Source organism: Bufo gargarizans, chromosome 10, assembly GCF_014858855.1.
Source record: "Bufo gargarizans isolate SCDJY-AF-19 chromosome 10, ASM1485885v1, whole genome shotgun sequence".
Lineage (NCBI taxonomy): Eukaryota > Metazoa > Chordata > Amphibia > Anura > Bufonidae > Bufo > Bufo gargarizans.
In genome coordinates, this window is record NC_058089.1 from 48297315 (window position 1) to 48317004 (window position 19690).

At 46.3% G+C, this 19690-nt stretch overlaps 1 protein-coding gene across 16 annotated transcripts in view; it reads right to left on the bottom strand.

Annotated features, from left to right (window-relative positions):
- CELF1 (CUGBP Elav-like family member 1) overlaps positions 1-19461 on the bottom strand; it is a 54715-nt gene extending 35254 nt beyond the window's left edge. For all 16 annotated transcript variants that reach the window (XM_044269517.1, XM_044269521.1, XM_044269528.1 and 13 more), the window contains exons 1-2: positions 19374-19461; positions 14733-14798 (exon numbers count right to left, since the gene is read on the bottom strand). The gene's annotated coding sequence lies outside the window, so the exon portion shown is untranslated. The remainder of the gene's footprint in view (positions 1-14732; positions 14799-19373) is intronic.
- Positions 19462-19690: the final 229 nt, after the last annotated feature.

A 19690-nucleotide genomic window follows, 5' to 3' on the forward strand; every position in this document is an offset into this window, starting at 1 on the left:
TAGATGCAACTGCTGTCAGGGCCGCCTTCAAAACACAAAACCGTATGTGCTACATGACGGCAAAGTATTTGCTTTAATAACCTGAAATTACCCTTCATCACAATCTTCACAGCATAATAGTGAAGAAAGTACCTCCAGCCATTAACAAACATGTTCTCAAGTGTCATGAATTTGCCCTAAGCATACAGCACTCCAGATAAGAGACAGTAAAAGGAGGCACTCCAAGTAGGACAACACCTCAGGAGGCCGGTCAGCAGAATACCTGCGGCAGCGCGCTAGATACAGGTCCATAGCCCTAGCAGCCAAGTTTACTATATTACACTGACGTGTCCGCTTTAACCCCTTAGCAGTTAAGCCCCAGTAGAGCTCAGGCTGCGAAAGCTGCTTTGACTCTTCATATCTCAGGCTTGGTAAACGCCATAGATATGGGACCGTCTTGTTAGAAAGCGTCCAGGCTTTATAACTAGCAGTTCGAAAGTGACAGCAGCTGAAAGTGGAAGCAGGTTTCAGCTGCTTTCACACCCGACATGTTTTCTAACAGCTATTCCCAATGTGGAGATAATGCCGCCATTTTAGTCTTTTTGTAAAGCCATTCAAACAAGACCAGTCCCATATACCTCGAGCAGCTACTAAGCCAGAGATTATATAATAAAAATAATAAAAAACACAGTTAAAAGGGTTTTCCAAGATTTTTATTTACTGATGACCTACAACAGTATCTCATAGATGGGGGTACGACACCCGGGAACATCGCTTTTGTCTCGCAGCTTCCCAAGCACAGCGCCATACATTGTATAGTGGTCGTGCTTGGTATTGCAGCTCAGCTTTATTTACTTCAATGGAGCTCAGCTGCTCCTAGGCCACGTGATCAATGAACCTGTCGTCACTCGGTCTAGGAAAAGCAGAGAGAAGGCCACAGCACTCACGGGAGCACGGCTGCCTTCTCAAAAACACTGATCGGCGGGGGCCACAGGTGTAAAAACGCACGACCAAACGCCTGAACCGATCTGCACCAAATTTGGCACACAGGTACATCAGGTGTCCGGGAAAGTTTTAGACTGGGTTTAAGCTCCCTAACACGTATCGGTCCTGAGATATTCCCCAAAAAATTACTAATAGAAGATAGAATATAATTAGCCAATACAAGCCTGCAAGTCTCTCTCTTCATATCCCAACTGCCACACACACGGTCACATGTCCCTTATCAGCCAATAGAAGCTCGCAGACCCTTAGTCTCCACATACACACAGTTTTACTCCAGGTTTCCATAACAATCCAGACATTTTTTTTTACTGCTGTAGGTCAGCTTTAGACTCGGGCTACACGACAACAATTAGTCGCATGACACATAGGGCACAACTACACTGCTACATGCATCCATCTTGGATGGATTTTTGCGATTGTTGTTTTGCAGCATATCGCACGTTACAGTGCGACACCGTAGCCTATCATTATAAAAATTGTTGCGCGACATTGGTTCAACAAAATGTCGTCATGTAACCCTAAAGGGGCAGGGCGCTGTGGAGGTCACTGTTAAGGGGGATACTGTCGATATCTTTACGACTCACACAAACATTAAATGAAATACACCCGTGCGAAGCCGGGTCCTTCTGCTAATATAAATAGATATATATCTATCTTTTGGAAAACCCCCTTTAAAGCAGCCCACTCCCCTGTGATCTCAGCCTGCCTGGAGAAGGGGCAGTGGGGGAGCTGACAGCCTGCAGGGAGAGAATGTGTGTGTATATGTATATATGTGTGTGTGTATATATATATATATATATATATATATATATATATATATATATATATATATCCCTACAAGGCACTGTGTCTGACTTATCAGTGAACTTTCTAGTGACACTCCCTTTAAGCGGAAAGAGTGGATGATAATTGGCAAGTATATGAATGTTTCAACTTCTGACAGGCGTCACCGGAAACTTTTAATCTGACTGATATCTAAAGATCATGAGAAAGTGTTAAATCTCACTGCCTGGAAAGTGTTATTTCCACAGATCTATTTCTATTGATCGCCACCGATTTAGTTGTACTGGTTTCTGTGGGTGACAAAGTCATGCCCTCAAGGGAGAAGACAGCACTTGGCACTCCGCCACCGAAGAAATCATTACAACACCAGCAACATCCGCGAGAGAAATCAGGAATGCACAGAAGCAAAAAGTTTAAGTGCCGCCGGCTCTCGGCCTGACAGCGCGGTGTGGGGGCAGTGTCGGACGTGTTCGGCTAGGAGCACACCAGTCTCATCCCCCTGATGTCTGTTACCTTGTTAGAGAGAATCCACTTTTTAGGTCAACTTACACCCAAGCTGTGGATTTTAAATCTAAAGCTACATGAATTATGCTGAAGGCCTTTCTGCCATTAACTCATTCTTCCCCCCATCAGAATACCCACGGCAAGCGCAGTTCTGCCTGGCTACACAAAAGCAAAATTATGCATGTCCGGAGCGCACAAAAAAACATGGAGGTGATGGGATCTGTAGTAGGGGTGGGCGATATACGATATTATCGTCATAAAGTCAGGCAACGATATAGATTTTAGTTGTATCGCAATAGATGACCACGGAGCAGTAGTGAATTGAAGAAGCTTCTCACTCACCGCTCCGTGGCCTTGCATGCACACATTGTCAGCGCGCTGGCTGACACTGTGTGTGACGTCAGGTCCCTCCCAGTGCATGCTGGGAAGAAGACGCGGACCCCATCAGCCAGCCGAGCACCCTGCAGGAAAGGTAAGTATATTAGCAGGGGCCCGAATCTACCAGGTGGATGGCTATGGCATGGGGCTGATGGTGCTGGCTGGGGGACGTGGATGATAATGGCCATGTAATTTGTATACATACAGAAGAAAAAATATATTGCGATATATATCATTATATCACACATTCACACTTCAAATTATATCGCGATATCGATTTTAGGCCATATCGCCGAGCCCTAATCTGTAGTGCTTGTTACTAGTGCATTTCAATCGGACCACTACCTGGCATTGTAACAGGTCACCATGCAGTTCACCCCTAATGGAAATACGGCACACGGCTCTTTGGTGTACAATATTAGCTTAGGATAAATAAAAAACGGTAAAGAAAAATTTGACAACCTGCTTAAAAAAATAAAAATAAAAAAAATAGTTAAAAGGCTATGTCCACCTTTGGGGACAATTTTCTTTTTATGATTGCAATTTACTCACTTTGAGCTCAAAATATTGAGCCGTTTTGTCACAAAGGGTTAACGGTTTTTCTAGTTGTGTGCATCCTACTTTCACTTTGTGCTGGTCATCTAATAAACCATATCTCTAAACTACAGAGAGCTCAAACACTTAAGCCACATTATTAAAAGTAAGATTAGAACTGGGCTATGAGTGCTTATAATGTCAGAGATAAGGAGGCCTCAGCTCGCTGCCTGAGGAGCAGAGAAAATTCAGATCCTGCTAGTGATGCATCTCAGCCCTGTACAGAGAAAAGGACTCCATGTCTTTAATAAAGACTTATTTAAAAAAATGTGATTTTTAGCTCATAATAGGGATCGACCGATATAGATTTTTTTAGAGCCGATACGATATTCTGTTAACTTTCAGTCCGATAATTTATACCGATATTCTGTGCATTTTCATTTTTGATTTTTTTTTATAATTCCTACACAAATCTGCTGAAAAGAAACATATTTATTGTTAGTGTAGTTCGTTTTTTTATTTTTTTTTTATAAATCTCTCTTTTTCATTTATACTTAATATTTTGGTGTTTGTTTTTTTTTTTTTTACTAACTTTTAGCCCCCTTAGGGGCTAGAACCCTTTGTCCTATTCACCCTGATAGAGCTCTATCAGGGTGAATAGGACTTCACACTCCCTGCTGCTCTGTGCATACAGCAGCAGGGAGCCGACTATGGCAGCCAGGGCTTCAGTAGCGTCCTGGCTGCCATAGTAACCGATCAGAGCCCCAGGATTACACTGCTGGGGCTCCGATCAGAAGCTGCCACTGCACCACCAATGAGGAGGGGACCCTGTGGCCACTGCCACCAATGATTAATACTGGGGGGCGCACTGTACCGCCAAGGTTTTTAATAAAGAGGTTGGGTGGGGAGGGCACACTGCGCCACCAATGTCTTTAATACTGGGGTTGGGGGAGGGGGGGGCACTACGCCACCAATGAAGATAACTCGCCCATTAATTCATATACAGGAGGCGGGTGCTGGCTGCAGAATCATATAGCCGCACCCGACCTCTATGAGCGGTAGCTGCGATCCGTGGCAGTTAACCACTCAGGTGCGGCACCTGAGAGGTTAACTGCCGCAGATCGCAGATACTTGTCAGAGGTCAGGAGCCGGCTATGTGATTCTGCAGCCAGCTCCCGCCTCCTGTTGAATTTGAATGAGTCATCATTGGTGGCGCAGTGGCCACAGCCCCTGCCCCTCTTCTCTCATTGGTGGAAGCAGCACAGGGAAGGGGGTTGGGGGAGGGAGACACTGCTTACTTCTCCCCTGTGCTGCTAAGGGAACACAGATGGCGCTGACAGCAGCGCTATCCTTGTTCCCGATTCGTTATCGGCAAAATAGATGCCGATAACTTTAGAAATCCTGAATATCGGACGATAATAATCGTAAAACAGATAATCTGTCGATCCCTAGCTCATAATGTGTACAATGCAATAATATATAAAAAAAATGCCCCCAAAAGGTGGCCATTTTTTGCAAATCTGACGTGTCATTATGTGGTGATAACTTTAAAACACTTACTTATCCAAGCACTTCTGAGATTGCTTTCTCGTCACATATTGTACTTTATGACAGTGGTAAATTTGAGTCAAAATATTTCATTTTTATTTATAAATAAAATTAAATACCAATTTTACCAAATGCTGATGACATTTCAGAATTTCACTTTTTTGGCAGATTTTTTATTTTAATCCATTTTTTCCACTAACAAAGAAAGGGTTAACAGCCAAACAAAACTCAATATTTATTATCCCGTCAGTAGAAGGGACGGGTCCTCTTTTTTTCCTGAGGTGGCAGCTACAAAGTATAAAGTGCTGCCTTTCTAGGATGGTCCATCGATGCCAACAGTCGGAGTGCAATGGTTACTTTTTTCGAAAATTCAAAAAATTTCAAAACATTCAGCAATCGTGCAGCTGAAGCCTAAAAATACACTTACATACCGGTAATTCTGGAAATTCTCCCACATGAAGAAACGTTTCCAAAATGTATAAGAACTTGGAGCTGGCGCTTATACGCTGGAACGCACAGGCACAGTTTCCATGCCTACCGCAGCTTTCTATTTTTTGACTCTGTATCCAGAATTCTAATTCTAGCACCAGGCGTAACGTGATGCCCATGAAAGACTCGACACGGGAAAGGTTTTACCTGCACCGGTGTTCAGAAGAAGGATTTCACCAAGATAATGGTTCACACCATCTACACAAGAACGAGGGCTTGCTCTGATCACACAGACCTGACGTGGACGCAACTATTAGACCACCTGCACACAGTGCGGTTTTTCCAAGCGGACTGCAATGTGTACGAGATTACGCCAAACTTACGTACTCTTTGCTTTTTCTGTTCAGTTGCGGAAATTGACCTGCCTGAACTCCGCACCCTGTGGATTCTTTGTGCAGGTTTCATCCTTTTTAATGGAAGGACGAGACCTGCAGCAAAACCGTATCAAATACATACCAAAAAACGCAAGTAACTGACACGCTTCGGTGTGGGAGGGAAACACCACACTGAGCATAGGAGGGAAGGGGGGGGAGGGGGACCAGGGAATCGGGTCTGAGAATTAGGGAAGGAAAATGGACACCTACTAGTGAAAACCGTAACCAAAATCCTTACTGACTACCAGTATGAACAGACCCCAGAGGTAGGCGAGTTCATACGCAGGAATACCTAGAGTTCTATCAAGCCCTGGTACTAATGGCAGGGATGAGACTACTACCTGTTGCTCCAAAAAGGAAGGTTGAACAGGAGGATCCTAAAGGCCTAACACAAACAGGGAAATGCCATACACAGATACCAAACAAAATACAAAAGGGAAAGGAAAGACAACATTAAAGGAGCAATGGAAGCACCAGGAACTCAGCCAAGATCCAACCACAATCTATCCAAAGGCCCAAACAGAAGCTATAAACCGCACAGCATTGTGGGAGAAGCAACTATAAATAGAGAAGGTTAAATGACCCTAATAGCCACATCTGGGGAAAGTAGGTGCGGCAAGCACCAGAAACACCACCAACGTCATTTGATCCAAACGGAAAACATTTCAGAGCAAACCACATGTTGCCAGTCTCACCGATCTCCTGCCACGGGAACGTCCGTGACAGTAACACGTGCCATTTTGTTGTGGAAATACAGAGATTTGTGTGCAGGCAGCTTTAGTGGCCATCAGCCTGTCCCATTTTTCTTTCCCTAGAAGACTGACTGCCAATCTTTTGAGTCAATGATTTAAAGGGGTTGTCCCATCTTGGATAGTGGGGGCATATCACTAGGATAGGTGCGAGTCCCAGAGGTGGGACCTCTTAGAAAAGAGTGCGCAAAGTGCCAGAGGGCACATAGTGTACACACGGCTGATCGCCTTTCATTCCTACGGGAGAGCCGAAAATAGCTAAGCGCTGCTGCATAGAAGTGAGTGGAGCAGTGGCCGCGCTTGCACGGTGCGTTTCCTATTCATTTCAATGGGACTCCCATAGGAATAATTAAAGGGCGGCTGCACATAAGTGGTGCGCCCTCCGGCACTTTCAGACTCCGTCTGAGTATAGCAAAGTTCATCTCACCTGTAAGTCAGGTTTTAGTAACCATTTGCATCCCCTATGTAACAACATTTCTGGAGCATCTATTCATATGACCATGTTGTGAAATTCCTGTATTATTCCTGCTAGAACTTATAAGTTAATTACTAGCAGTTTGCAATGAAGGTCCAGATGGGTGTAACTAGTTAGGGGTGTGTCCCTACTCTTACACTATCCAATCAGTGCTACCAGTTGGAGGGACGTGTCCCTGCGCAGTGTGACACTGGCAACACCCATCTAGACTTTCAGTGCAAACTGCTAGTAATTCATTCATAACTTCCAGAAGACATAATAGAGGAATGGCACAACCTGGAGTGATAATAATAGATGTTCCAGAATTGTTTCTACATGGGGGATGCAAGTAGTTACTAAAAATAGACATGTCAGGAGAGGGGACAGCTCCAAAACATCATGCAATGTGAATATTAAAGACACTGTTTCAAAAGAGGGGGTCAAAAGAGACGTAAGAGTCACGTCAGAGGATGTGTACAAGTAAAAGTGCTACACGACTAGTAAGGGACAAAGAAAATGAAAGCAGGCGCCTGATTGGATGAGGAGGTTCACATATTTTTAGTCACCCGTGTCATGATGATCCGGTGACTGCCCCGCTGCTCCAGTATTAGGTTTCTGTGCAACCTCTAGACTGGCAGCGCAGGCAGACCGGGAGAATGAGGAATTGCAGGGAAACACACACGGTGACTGGTGTCTGCTGGCCCAAGTCCGTTAATAGGAATATCTGCAGTGGGACCCCCGAAATCAGCTGGAACTCTTCCCTTCTGAATCCACGCCAAGGGTAACAGCTACTTAGTACTTGTGCAGATAGGAGGGCGGTCTGGGACAAAAGCCCCCCAAGGATGAAATGTTGGACGAAGAACATTTTAAACTTAAAAAAAAAAAAAAACACTCAGAAAACCCCTTTAAATACCTGGGACACCTGGTATCAGCTGTTCAAAGGGCTAGTCGAGTAGAGAGGCTTCTACAACAAGCCCCTCCACCCAGTCCTATGGGACTGCTGAGTGCTGTGCCATACCATCTTCATCAGGCCTATAGTGAATGAATGGGGTGGCCACGCAGGAGCACTCCTGCTCTTGTCACACAGAGGACTCAGGCACCCAGTTAGACCTCCAGCGATCATGCATTTATCATCAGTCCCGTTAATGGGAAAACTTCAGGGCAACTGCACACGATGCAGATTTTCCATGCGGACTCCTGCTGTTGGAGAGACAGGACAACCAGCTCTCCGCCCGTACACATTACAGGGATCAGCAACCTTCCGCACTCCAGTTACAGTGAAACTACAACTCCCAGCATGCGCTTACTCTGCTGTTCTTCAAACTCCCACAGAAGTGAAAGGGGGAGTTGCAGTTCTGGAGCGCCAGAGGTTGCTGATCCCTGCATTAGATAGTCGGATACTCTGACAGAAATTTGTGAGTTTGGCCAACGTTCATCCTTCTGCAGGCTATACCTACTTTCAGGCTGCAACTGAAAATTGCAATACAATTTAGCAGGATCCGCCGATCTGGTGTCTGGAGTGGCCATGCTAAATATAAGCTGGATCTTGTAATTGTCTGCAGATGAACATCACACACCTATGTCCAGCTGAAAACCCTGGTCATGAATAAAGCTAAATCACAGCGGCAGCCGACGGGCTCCATGTGTCCAGAGACATCAGCTTCGCACGTTCTGATTCGTGCCATTTACACAAGACTGAGATTATAAAACCAAAAACACATGTGGAGTGGACTAGCCGAGCACGTCTTGTTTACCAGGCAATCGCCTGCGATCTCCAAGGAGCTGGGAGTTCCTCAGAGGTTGATAAACAGATCGGATATCCGCTGCAGCCGGAGACATTGCTGCCAACAGGGGAAATGCACACACAGAATTTGATTGCAGATAGGGCACTTATTGCTCCAGGTCCCAGTCCCACAAATGTCTAAAGGTGTTAGAACACAGCCTGATGTACAACAACGCTTCATTCGGCGCGCGCCTGATTTCACAAGCCGACGCAAACAATGCCGGAGGAATGCTTGTTCCTGAAAATCCTGCATCACTCAGGCTAATAGGCCCTTAGAATTGTTTGAGGATTTTAGAACTGATGACCTATCCTTATAGAACAAGTAGAAAATGCGGTCTGAAGTACAGAGATGGTTGCGTGTATGAGGCCTTTAAGGGGGTTTTCCAAGTCTATCCTCAGGATAGGTCATCAGTATCTGGTTGGTGGGGGTCTGACCCCTGCCGATCAGCTGTTTAAAAAGGCACCGGTGCTCACAGTAGCACCGCGGCTTCCACGAAGCACCGCACCGTACACTTGATAGCGGCTGTGCTCGGTATCGTGCTCATCCCATTCACTTCTATGCGGCCGAGCTGTGCCTAGGCCATGTGACTGAAGAACGTGATGTCACATGACCTAGGGAAAGCTGAGGGAAGACCAGGGTGCTACTGCGATTGCAGCTGTCTTCTCAAACAGTTGATTGGCGGGGGTGTCAGGTGTTGGACCCCCCACCGATCAGATACTGATGACCTATCCTGAGTATAGTCTTGGAAAAAACCCTTAAAGGCCTCATACACGCAACCATCTCTGTACTTTAGACCGCATTTTCTACTTGTTCTATAAGTTCCGACATGTTCTATCATTTGCAGATCGGCCACAATCCGGAGGTGTGCATGGCCCCATAGAAATAAGGCCTCATGCATATGACAGTGTGCGTATTTCAAACAGATCCGCAAAGTATGGATACCTTCTGAGAACATTCCAGGTTTTTCTCACTTCCGGTAATAGAAAGGACTACTGTTCTGCAATATGGACCAGAACGGACTGGATGCATGCATGAAATTAATGGGTCAGTGTGCTCTCCACAAAACAGGCAGACCGCAAACGGCTGAAAAAATATAGTTGTGTGCACGAGGCCTAAGGAATGACAGAGCCATCAGAGCGGAAGAAGCAAAGCTGCAACAGGGCTGTACGATGGTAGAAAAAGGAGGCTTACTCCCCCTTCCCAAAAGCAGAATGATGAGGGTGTCTTCAGACTGAAACCCACGTGTACTTTTTTTTTGTGTGCGGTTTTTGTTTCAGATTTTACTGCAGATTAATATTTCCCATTGAAATCTGTGGAGAGATTGGGATTCAAAGCCTGCTACACATCACGATTCCCGCAGCGCAGTACAGACACAGATTTTACAGTAGAGAAATTAAAACTCCATAGCAATACAAAAAAAAAAAAAAAAAAGTTAAAACATATTTATGATGAGTATTTTTCTGCAAATGCATTCCGCCATGTGTAAAGGCTTTTCTGAATCTCACAGAGAAAATGAAAGTGAAGGAGACTGCTGTGCAGTACCAGACACGGCCCCTAGACAAGAGTGGCGCTGTTTTCTAATATTATACAATCCGTTAAACCAGGCATTTCCATCTGAACTATTTATGACCAATCCACAGCATACCTAACCAAAGAACAGGGGGCCCGGACCCATTTTCCAAGGCAAAGCGCTGCCTACCTGCATCAGTTTCAATGGAGCGGCGACAGTTTTTGCAGAAATGCCATAAAAGCTTCAGTTTTTTTTTCTGTTGTGACCGATCAGGAGCAGCAGTAATTCTAATCACTGTGTCTATAACGCTGAAGTCATTGCAGCCTTTTAAATAGCTAACAGGATTTATCAGACCGTGTTTTTTTATTTATTTTTCTGCAGGGGTTGTTCAAACTTTATCACACAATAAGTGCACTACGTGGCGGCTTTATTGTGTAAACCCGGTCTAATCCGAGAGGTCCCGAGCGTAGAAAATAGAAAGAAATCTGTATACGGTATATTCAAGTGGCCGATCACCTACAGATCATTATTCAATCGGGTGGAGGTGCGTCTATTACAGAATGTCATCAGTTATCAAAATCCATAATCCAAGCCGCTGTGCGCAGCCATCATCATCAATGGACTCTGCTAATCATAGGTCGATAGCATATTTTATTAGTACTGGGCAAACAGCACTCCCTGCATATATAACCTTGCAACGCCTGAGGCCAGGTTTTCTTCACCTCCTCCTACTGACAAAGTCTGGAGAAGGTAATTGCTCCGACATTAGAAACCTGTCATTTTCTCCCCCATAGACTGAAATTAACACCTTAACAGCCAGAGAACAGTATGACCGGGTGTGAAATCCTATATTCCTACAATGTCTATCAGAAACAAGAAAGTAAAAAAATAAATTACAAATATATTCTATACATATATTATATTTATACACACACACCAACATGTGAGAAGTCACACAAGTGTTCAGTTCCCCTGCAGCATCACACGAGGGAAATCAAACATTACTACACAGCTCCTATTAAAACCAATTGGCCACCCACGTAATGCACTCCAGTGAGAGATGTCTTCTGTCGTTCACCACTTTGGCTAAAAGAAATTGGGGTGAGGTCCTTATTAACTCAGAACTCTCCAAGGGGGCCTTTAAAAATGCATAGAATAAACCAGGCAACTACTTTAAGCTGGCGATATTAGAGAGGCACCGGCAAAACCTGCCGATTTTAACAAAATTAGGTACAGTCCACATGGATATTCCTATCTTATAAAGCAATGGCGCAGTGCTAGGCTGGCAGCTTATAATCATGGGGTGCAACCTCCGGGACCTCTAAATTGATTTGCAATTAACAGTCACCCACTGTGCAGCAAACCAATACACCATACGCATGGGCCCGGCTGCAGTTCCCGTCACAGCTTGAAGTGGAAGAAAATCCCAGAGGGGGCCAGCTCTACACCAGCCATGCATCCCCTTTATTCTATGGATCAGTGGGGGTCTCACTGTCAAATCACTAGCAATAGGTCCTCACTTTATAATGTGTATAGGGGGGGCAGCCAGACTTAAATGATCAGGCATCTTGAAATCCTTCATCACCAATCCTTTGTTGCCGCCCTAGGCTACTTTCACACTCACGTTTTGGGCAGATCCGTCATGGATCTGCAAAAACGGATCAGTTACAATAATACAACCGCATGCATTCGTCATGAACGGATCCGCTTGTATTATCTGTAACATAGCCAAGACGGATCCGTCATGAACTCTATTGAAAGTCAAATGGGAGACGGATCCGTTTTCTGTTGTGCCAGGGAAAACGGATCCGTCCCCATTGACTTACATTGTGTGCCAGGACGGATGCGTTTGGCTCAGTTTCGTCAAGCTGACAGCAAAATGCTGCAGGCAGGGTTTGGTGTCCGCCTCCAGAGCGGAATGGTGACCGATCGGAGGCAAACTGATGCTAAGCGGATCCTTTTCCATTCAGAATGCATTAGGGCAAAACTGAACCGTTTTGGACCGCTTGTGAGAGAACATGACGGATCTCAGAAACACCAGTGTGAAAGTAGATTTATCCAGATCTGGTGTAGCTCCATCACCAGAACGACACGGCTACATTTGACCAGTTGATTGGTGAATTGTGAATTTCCACATGCCCAATCCTTTGTTCTTACAGCAGTTCATCAGCCACCAGAGGTGTTTGGCAGCGGCGTCTTCCCTTAACCCTTTTGAGAACGCACACATGCTTGGCCGAGCCCCAAATGCATAAGTATGGGAGAATCAGGAGGGCCTAAAGTGTTCAGATGGCCATGTATTATTTCATGATTCACTTGTAGGATCAGAGAACACACCAAAAATAAACTTTGGTGACAATCACACTTTAACAATTTGTGGGTTACCTTCCATTTACATCTATTACAGCTGGGAGAACATGTGGCGCAGCTCACTAGTCCGGGGGCAAATCTGCTGCCCGCTGCTCAGCTAAAGACGGGTTGACCATGTGGTATTTTTATGTTGGATCCTCTTCTGCTCTCCCTTGGGGTGCGGTACCCTCCTCTCCAAAAAAACTTTGGGTTAGCCATTAAAAGTATTAGTGGTTGATCTCTCCCCCCCCCCCCCTCCTCTTGTGTGTCTTCCTGTCTCCCCCCCTTATATGTCAAGTTTGTCTAGAATTATTGGCCTATACATCATTTGTTTGAGGCCTTATTTAGCCCTTTAGGGCCTTTGTTTCCGTTGACTTTTTGTCAGCTGACTGTTATTCAGATACATGCTTATACCTTGTCCTTTATGCTGTACTGCGGTTCATGATTGCAGGTCGCAATGTATCTTTGTATGCGGTATGTATACTGCAATTTGTGTTGTTCTCTTATGATTGTAATTGATAATTATAATAAAATCTTATTGAACCATAAAAGTATTAGTGGTAATTTCAGGTGACTGGGGGGGTCTAACCACTAGGACCACCAGAAATGCCAAGAACTGAGGGTCCAGGAGTCCCCCCTGTGAATGGAACGGTATTGAGCATGCTGATTCACAGCTCTATTCCCTTCAGTAAGATAGGTGAAGAATAATTTTCATAGGATAAACACCTTTAAAGGGTTTGCCCGATTTGTTTTTTTCTTTTACTGTAAGAGCAGGTACATGTAAAAAATAAAAGGATCAACCATTAACCTTTAAAGAGCTTGTTCACCCCGGGGGCCTTTCGGCAGACCCTCCAACGTGGCCGGACCTGAGAAGGGAATCATACTTATCTAATCTCTGACTCCATCAAGAAAATATTTGGTTTGACCAAAAGACATAACACATGGGGGACATGTCACCACTGCAGCCACTCATTGGCTGCAGAGGCCACATGACCCACGTCAGACCAGATGGCTATACAGGGAGACGGAAGAACTGTGGGGGAGCATACAAGCAGGAACCAAGCAGTGGGGATCAGACAAGTACGATTTCCCCCCCCCCCCCCCCCCCTCCGCAAGAATGGGCATGCTGGGGGAAGGGGTAAGGGGATCTGGCAAAAGGCTCCAGGGGGTGAACAAACCCTTTAAACATCCCTTTACATGGGACCCCTCTAGTCCTCCAGGGGGAGGGAGTGGAGAAATCTGCCAAAAGGCTCCAGGGGGTGAACAACCCCTTTAAACATCCCTCTACATGGAACCCCTCTTCCCCCCAAAAAAATCATGTGGTGTTCATTGTTCATAAGACCACTGCAGCCAATCACTGGCCTCAGCCGTCACATGAAAGTAAACGGCATATGACTGCTGAGTCCAGTGATTGGCTGCAGCGCCCACATAACCTATGCAGGATCAGCAAGGAACGGAGTGGTGGAATATTTAGGGTCCATTCACACGTCCGTTTTTTCTTTCCTGATCTGTTCCGTTTTTTCAGGAACAGATCAGGACCAGATCTGGACCCATTCATTTTCAATGGGTCCTGGAAAAAATCGGACAGCACAATGTGTGCTGTCCGTTTCCGTTGTTCCGTTCCGCATGTCCGTTTAAATATAAAACATGTCCTATTCTTGTCCTGAAAAATCGGATCCTGGTACAATACAAAGTCAATGGATCCGCAAAAAACGGATGACATTCGGATGTCATTCCGTATGTCATCCGTTTTTTGCGGATTCCGTTCCTGGAAACACATAAATTTTTTAATTTTTTTTTCAATTTTTTTTTCAAAGAAATCCAAACAACTTTATTTGATTATTGAAATGTATACATGTTTCCGTTTTTTGCGGATCCGCAAAAAACGGATGACATACGGAAACATTTTCAGGAACAACGGATCGGCAAAAAACGGACCGTTTTTCAGGATGAAAAAAAACAGGACGTGTGAATGGACCCTTAAAGGGTGCAAAATGTCTCTACTTTATACAGGCTCCTTGCAAATAAAATCTCAGAAACCCCTTTAAACTGAGAGTCAATGTAAAAAAGGATGGTGATGCCCGCCACGCAATGTTCACCAATGTAAGGGCCACCGGCAGATCAGAAAGCAGTAGATTTAGCAGTCACATAGCGGTAGGATTTATTGGAAAGAAAAAAAAAATATATAATTGTCACAAAATTTCTCTACGGGATGACTGACACCAACAAGGCAGACAGCGCCAATTAGATTTAAAAAAACAAAAACTCAAAAAGACGTTATAAAATAAGACTTACATTAACGTTCTCTGTTTCTTCAAATGACAAGCAGTGGCCCGGAGATCCCAATATTCACGACGGTGCCTGAGAAGGTGAAGGAAAAGCATTTATGAAATCGCAACTCCCTCCTGCGCAGCGCCTCCACTGGCTGATAATAGGAAGCACTAGCACATAAACAGGAAACATATGTGAATCTCAGGCGATCAGCGAGCTACATATCATCTGATACAACTCGGCAGTAAAATACTTGGAAAGTTTGCATCACGTGCCCAGAGGGATAATCGCTACATCTGGCAAGTATTCAGCAGGAGCAGGGAAGCCATGTGTTTCCTCCGCATTACTTCTGCCTTTCTGCAGTGTTCCCAGAGCTTATCAGCGCCGTGACAGGACATCAACATGGCACGGACACGGCCATTATATGAGCAAACACTGGGAGACCCAGGAGGGGTGTGCTGCACACCACACAGCTGTCTGCAGGGGGGAAGGGTTAAGAATTAGGACTGGTGCGCCGCAAGAAACTGAGATTCAGAAGCAGAAGGACTGAGACTTGAGTGAAAGGGGTGCTGCCTGTCTGTCAGGGGCCGCTCGGGACATCACCAAAATGAGGAAGTCTGTACGCAGTGTCATAATGAACTACCCCCGACCGGAATATGCAAAAAGTGGATGTGGGATTACGGGAACACTGATGTCACAAGGCCGATCTCACCGTTTGGCCTCATGCACGCGGACGCTGTTTTGGTACGTATCCAAGCCGCAGTTTTTGCGGCTTGGATGCGAGCCATTCACTTCAATGGGGCCGCAGAAGATGCGGACAGCACTCCGTGTGCTACGTTTCGTGGTCCGCAAAAAAATAAAATAACCTGTCCTATTCTTGTCCGTTTTGCGGACAAGAATAGGCAGTTTTATCAATGGCTGTTCCGCAAATTGTGGAACGCACACGGACGGCATCTGTGTTTTGCGGATCCGCAATACACACAACGGTCGTGTGCATGAGGCCTTTCTTAGAGAAAAATCAAAGGAACCTGCTAATTTTGGAAGGATGTGTTGACCGTCATGTGCATAGCGCCATTCCAGCACTTACCAAATGGGAAATACAGTGTGAAAAGGGTCGGACGTGTACAATGCGACATGCCTGATGCTTTGCTTCCACGTGTATGTCTGTGTGCCTCCCCCAAACTCTCTCCTGACAGCGGACATTGAGGGAGGTAAGGATCGGGCATGTTGGATTTCAACTGCCCGATCTTTTCATCATCAGGAAGAGATAAAAGGTGCCGATAAAGGATTTCTCCCCGTTCACTACCTATGCATGCGCAGCCAAGCGAGCTGTGTTCTCATGTGTCTGGCTGGATCTAGGTCGCATTTACAAGTACTGTCTGGGAGCACAATACTGATGACGAAACTTCATCCCCCGGGGCCGCCTCCAAGCACCCCCATGGCTCAGTCAGTTTGAAAAGAATAGGCCTGGGACGCAATACCAAGTCCAGCCACTATGCAATACACGGCGCTGTGTTGGTAAGCTGCGAGGAGGCCGTAAACACTTACCGTGGTCCCTGCAAACAGCTGATCGGCGGGGTCTAAGGAGTCGGACCCCCACCAATCTGATACTGGTGACCTATCCTGAGGATCGGTCATCAATATCAGACTCCGAGAATCCTCTAACATCCTTCTTATGGTCACAATACCCAGAATCACTGAACTTAAATCCCCATCATGAATGGAACTGTGCTGCAGAGCAACAACCAACGTGGCTTCTGCCCCATTGTTTTCCGGATCGGCGGGGGTCCTAGGGGCAAGAACCTCAGCCCCCCTGAAATGGTGGCATATCCTAGCGGTATTCCATAGCGTCTTCAGATGGGAATACCCTTTAAGGCTTCAATACACAGGTGTGTCTGCTTTCAAGGTGGTAGTAGATAAAGGGATAACTACTTCACAATCGTGTCCATTCAGGTTGGCAGAAAAAAAACATGGCACGACTAGGGAGATTGGCACCTGCCGGACATGTAGTGCCACAAGAGGACAGGACACGTCAGAGAGGCGAGATTACACACGGGATCCCCAATTCCTCCCGTGACAGACGTCAGAACGGTCTCCCGGTCACCACTGACACAAGCCTCCCCTGTTGTGTGGGGGTCTTGTTACCACCTTAGGTCTCCAAATTAATACCTCCGACACATGTCACTGTATAGACACACATTGCCCGTAGGGTTCTACTGTAAGGATACTTGCGCACAGTGCGGATTTCTTCGCGTTTTCATACTAAAGGAGGAATATATCCTTTGTGGTGGCTTTTTTGTGTAATTTTGATTCTGTCTTAAAGGGAACCTATCATCAAGATTTTGTGTGTAGAGCTGAGGACATGGCCGCTAGCACATCCGCAATACCCAGTCCCCATAGCTCTGTGTGCTTTTATTGTGTAAAATAAAACTATTTGATACATATGCAAATTAACCTGAGATGAGTCAGGGACAGGACACATCTCAGGTTAAATTTGCATATGTATCAAATCTATTTTTTTTTACACAATAAAAGCACACAGAGCTATGGGGACTGGATATTGCGGATGTGCTAGCGGCCATTTGCAACCCATGTCCTCAGCTCTATACACAAAATCCCGGTGACAGGTTCCCTTTAACCCCAGCCCACTACTGACAGTGGCGTGGAGTTGCATAACTTTGTCCAAAAATTTGCGTTTGCGCCAGCAGTTGCAACGTTTGAATACCAGACTTCCTAAATGTCCCCGCTAAATTGCACGCGTTACTTGCAGTTTTTAGTATGGATTTATGCGGTTTTGCCGCTGATCTCCCTCTTGCATTAAAAAGGGTGAAATCTGCTCAAAATAACCAAAGAATCGATGTGTTAAAGATTTCAAAATCCGTGTGGAATGAAAAAGTGCAGCCTAATCTGAAACACTTTGTCGGTTCTTTATTACGCTGCGGTTTTTTCCTCACAAGAATCTGCGCTGAATAAAATGCACGTATTCCACGCGGTGTGCAGGCAGCCTAAGAGTACTTTCACACTAGCGGTTTTCTTTTCCGGCACCGAGTTCCGTCCTAGGGGCTCAATACCGGACAAGAACTGATCAGTTTCATCCCCATGCATTCTGAATGGAAAGCAATCCGTTCAGGATGTCTTCAGTTCACTCACTGTACGGTTTTTGAACTGAGAAAATACCGGTATTTTCTCCGTCCAAAATCACGGAACACTTGCCTGAATGCTGGATCCGATATTATTTAACATTGAAAAATGCATTAATGCCGGATCCGGCCCTAAGTGTTCCGGAAAAAAACGATCTGGTTTTGCGGTCTGCGCATGCGTAGACCTTTAAAAATAGGAAAAAGATAAATACCGTATCCGTTTTTCCAGGTGACAACCGGAGAGACGGATCTGGTATTTCAATACATTTGTGACACGGATCGTCAGGCAGTTCCAGCGACGCTAGTGTGAACGTACCCCAATAGTGTATTCCACCGATACACATTTTGGCGCTGGCCCTCTATGGAGGAACATGCAGCCTGCTGTGCTTTCCTTATACAAAGGAGGGAGAAGGTAAAGGGCCCTTGACCTCGGGGGAGCCCTACCAATACATTTAGGGGGTCACTTATTAAGACCAGCGTTTTAGAGGCCGGTCTTAACCCCGTGCGCTAGTTCCACTGACGTTATATAGAGGCGTCAGCCCCAACATAACTTTGGCGTATCCAGCGTCAGTCTAAGGGAGCATTCACACGACCGTGTTTTTCTTCCGTGTCCGCTCCGCAATTTTTGCGGACAATGCACAAACCCATTCATTTCTATGGGTCCGCCAGAATTGCGGAATGCCTTTCATTGTCATCCGTGTGCTGTCCGTTCCTTTTATTTTAGAACATGTCCTATACTTGGCCGCAAATTGCGGTCCGTGGCCCCATAGAAAGTCATTGGGTCAGTAAAAAAAACGGATAGCACACAGAAACGCATTTGTATGTCATCCGTTTTTTGCAGACCCCTGGACTGAAAACATTCTAGGAAACCCCATTTCAGTTTTTTGCGGACCGTGAAAAACAGATGACGCACGGAAGCACCGCGTCCGTATTATACGGACTTACGGAACGGAGACATAACTGAAGACATACGGAACACACGGATCCGTTATTTGCGGAATCGCAAAACCAACACGGTCATGTGAATGCTCCCTTAATCAAGGAGGCTGGCGTAGATTTAGAACATTTTCTACACCTAAAACAAGCGTAATCCGGCCCAATCCAGGAGGGCAGAGGGGCCCCTGGGGTCTGCCGGTACTTGCCCCCTGCTATATGCCTATGAGGTAACCCTGGCACTGACGACCGACTCCCCTGTGCTCCCAACCTGCCCCGAGGCTGCAGCGGGAAAGTCCGCGGCACAGAGAGGGAGGAGAGCACCGCGCCGTTATGTGAGGGGGACGGATAATAAAACCAGAAATCACCGCCAGGGGGCCCAGCTACGGCGCCAGGACACCGAGCCCGGGGCAGGCAGGGGTGGGGCGGCCGCTAGGATCCCGTTACCCCGAGCTACAGGCTTACGCAAGGTTTACGTCAACTCCCCCCTCCCCGGCGGCCGTTAGTCGGACATAAACAACCCATCCTGTGACGGGTGAGGTGTTCCCCGGCCACCCCGCACCCACCGGGCCGTTATCCCCCCGCCGCTTACCACACGCAGTCTCCGGGTCACACGCTCCTCTCGCCTTCTCTCTACGCGCAGAGGATCCAAAATGGCGGCACTTCCGGGCGGATCCACAGGCGGGCTCAAAGGGGGGGGAAGGGGGGCTGCGTGAGGCGACCAATAATGGGCTGGACCACTAGGTCGTTGAAAATAGGGGTGGGTAGGTCACAGCAGGGGTGATGGACGGTGTGTGAGTGTGTGCGGGGCTAATAACATGGCGATCAGTGCGTGTCCTGGGCGGGATCGATAGGGACACAGTTCCCGGGGGGCAGAATAAGCCTGCGGGGATCACCTAGCTGCCTGCT